Genomic DNA, 3229 nt, shown 5'->3' on the forward strand with positions numbered 1-3229 from the left:
ACTCAAAACGTAAAAACAAACGAAATACCGCTAAGCATTTCGCCAGGCGTGCTAACGTTTCTTATTTCTTTATTGACTACAAGGGGCTAAACATAGAGGGGACAAACAAGGACAGACAAAGGGATTAAGTCGATTACATCGACCCCAGTGCGTAACTGGTACTTAATTTATCGACCCCGAATGGATGAAAGGCAAAGTTGACCTCGGCGCGCTAACGTTTCTGCCAGCTCGCCGCCTATCATCATACGAAATATTAAAAAAAATAAATAATGATAATAAAAGAAAAACGAAAAATACAAGGGCACGTCCGGGATTCGAACCCGGGACCTCTCGCACCCAAAGCGAGAATCATACCCCTAGACCAACGTGCCGACTTCTATTAAGCGATTACTGAATCGACAGAAAAATATAATTCGCTGAAGTTAAATGTGATTTTATTTGAGAGAATCTATAGCAAAAATTAACATCGTATTCTTGTGACCTCTTTATAAATTCAATTTTCTCTTCTAGTTCTAGGTATGATATCAGACGTAATGTTGTAGGGAAAAAAAATCTGAAAACTAAAACAGGATGTCGCAAATGAATCAATGCTCCTCATACAAAATATGTTATTAGAAGAGATATAAAAAAAAAGCGAATAAGGGCTCGCCCGGGATTCGAACCCGGGACCTCTCGCACCCGAAGCGAGAATCATACCTCTAGACCAACGAGCCAATTTCGTTACAGAGTCTAATAAATCAACTGAAAAGCATGTGTAATGCAGAAGTTCGCTACGCAATCCCGTGACTTTGGCTTTAGATCTGGTCTTGCTACACGTCATTTTGGTCAAGTGTCTTGTAGTGTAGCCACGGACTGACCAATGGCTTGTAAGAGAAATTCAGCTATACTATGCTCCAGACGGGCTGTTATGTAGCTTGTGTAGCTGTTATGTAGCTCCAATAATAATAGGTATGAAGCTGAAAGTTTGTCTTGGGCACTGGATTTCCAATTTCTTTATCAATGGTCCATAGATGTCCTCTTTCTCTTTTATTTTTCTAACCATATTCGTGTCCATGGAGCAGCTGGATTACACAACAGACCATATCTATTCTTTGTGGTCCCATACAACGATATCTGACCGGTTGCGTTTAATGGGGTGGCTGTTTTAATTTTCAAGTTCCAGCACGTGGTCTAATATGAATCCATGTTCCTCATACTACATATATCTAAAAAAAAAAAAATTAATGAGCTCGTCCGGGACTCGAGCCCGGGACCTCTCGCACCCTAAGCGAGAATCATACCCCTAGACCAACGAGCCAACTGCATTCGATTGCAAAGAAATCACCTGAAAAATATGTATCAGTGAAGTTAATTATTGTTGATGTGTCATCAACCAGTTGCATGCATGCGTGTATGTATATATGTATGTATGTATGTATATATATGTATGTATGTATGTATGTATGTATGTATGTATATATGTATGTATGTTTGTATGTATGTATGTATGTATGCATGTATGTATGTATGTATGTAGCAGCGATAATCGTCTTAATAGATTTAATTATATTTTTCTCCTAATCATAAGACAAAGTCTGAGGTAATATTTTAAAGAGATAGACGGAAAAGGCAAAAGCATTCTTCTCGAAGAAATATGTTAAAAGCGAAAGACCAATGGCTGTGCTCCAGCATGGCCACACATAACAGGCTGGTGCACACAAAGGAATAAAAAGTTTGTCTAGGAGGAGGGGCCATGATCTTTTGCACCCATTGAAAGGGACCGCTTGCACCCGAAGTAAGACTTCTCACATGTGGTGGGATGTAGGGGTGAACTTTTACTTGCTAGAATCTTTAGCAAAGTTTAACGTTATATACTTGTGGCCTCTTTACAAATTTAGTTCCCTATTGTAATTACTTGGATAATACTTGTAGGCTGTTGGGAAAAAAATCTAAGGTCACAACACTATGTTGTTTAATATGGATCCATGCTCTTTGTACAAAATACATTACTAGAAAAAAAAATAATGGGCTCGCCCGGGATTCGAACCCGGGACCTCTCGCACCCTAAGCGAGAATCATACCTCTAGACCAACGAGCCGACTTCGCAGAAGTGGTGAATGAATCGACTGAAAAACATAATTCGCTAAAGTTAACTTCTCTGGTTGAAGGCATTGCTGTGTGATTACGCCATAGAAACCGGGAAACCGGGCCCATGAGCCTGGCTAGGTTTTGAAAGGGGCGACGTTTATCGTTTTTATCGAAGGCAGCAAAATCTAACATAGTTACTTCAGAGGATTATAAGACACTTAAAAGCCATAATATTAAGTCAAAACTATTCAAAGCTATTCGGTCCTTTTCTAAACGTTTAAGCCATAAAACTGTTTTTCAGTACAAGATAAAACAGACATTCATAAACACTTTTTCCCACATTCCACAGCTAATAATAATAAATATAAGTGTCTCGACTGTGAACTGGTGGTAAATCTCGAAACTCTACTTAGAACGAAGGTGTTCTCCGATGTTATTGATTTCCTGAATTGGTACACAGAACCATAAATTCGCAATGTATGACGGTGTAGTCTATCGAATCTCCCCCTCCCCTCCTTCTCCCTTTCTCATTCTCTTTCTCTCGACAGCAGGCATCAACTGTGTTCATTACGTGTGAATGTAAATAATAATAATAATAATAATAATAATAATAATAATAATAATAATAATAATGATAATAATGCCCGGATGCAGTGCCAGGCAGTGGCTCTCATGGCTTCTTATCTTATGTGATTGGAAGTGTTATCATGTACATTGTTTTGTCTTGGTATAAAAGATGGGCTACAACAAATATTCTGCTCAATACCACAGATTTGCTTGTCAGTTGCTTGATCTTAACCAGTTGAGCATGTCCCTTGGTGGCTGACGATATGTGCATCTCTGATCATGAGCAGAAGTAGTAGGGGAGCATCATAACCATATATTGAGAGGAATTCTTTGGGGGGTTGGATAATTTACCTTTGGAAACATGTTTCGTTCATCATCGGTAAACAACCGTTATTCAGAGACCTTTTAAGCGGGACTGGGCCCCCTTCTATGTGGTCTCTGTTCCATAGACCACAGCAAATTCTGGAAAAACTTGGAAACGAAATACAAAAAATTAGTCAAGACAGATCTGTGCTATGAGAAGAAGTTTCAAGATGTGACGCTTGTCGTTGCTACGGCGACATCCAGAGGCAATCTCGTTAATGGATTCCCGAAA

At 39.2% G+C, this 3229-nt stretch overlaps 4 non-coding genes across 4 annotated transcripts; all 4 read right to left on the reverse strand.

The window, feature by feature from the left end:
- Positions 1 to 299: 299 nt before the first annotated feature.
- Trnap-ugg (transfer RNA proline (anticodon UGG)) lies at positions 300 to 371 on the reverse strand. Its single transcript has one exon. It is a non-coding gene; the product is annotated as a tRNA-Pro (tRNA).
- A 270-nt stretch (positions 372 to 641) lies between these two features.
- Trnap-cgg (transfer RNA proline (anticodon CGG)) lies at positions 642 to 713 on the reverse strand. The gene has a single exon. It is a non-coding gene; the product is annotated as a tRNA-Pro (tRNA).
- A 511-nt stretch (positions 714 to 1224) lies between these two features.
- On the reverse strand, positions 1225 to 1297 carry Trnap-agg (transfer RNA proline (anticodon AGG)). The gene has a single exon. It is a non-coding gene; the product is annotated as a tRNA-Pro (tRNA).
- A 708-nt stretch (positions 1298 to 2005) lies between these two features.
- Positions 2006 to 2077, reverse strand: Trnap-agg (transfer RNA proline (anticodon AGG)). Its single transcript has one exon. It is a non-coding gene; the product is annotated as a tRNA-Pro (tRNA).
- Between the last annotated feature and the right edge of the window lie 1152 nt (positions 2078 to 3229).

This window comes from Octopus bimaculoides, chromosome 19 (assembly GCF_046866305.1).
Source record: "Octopus bimaculoides isolate indiv1 chromosome 19, ASM4686630v1, whole genome shotgun sequence".
Classification (NCBI taxonomy): domain Eukaryota; kingdom Metazoa; phylum Mollusca; class Cephalopoda; order Octopoda; family Octopodidae; genus Octopus; species Octopus bimaculoides.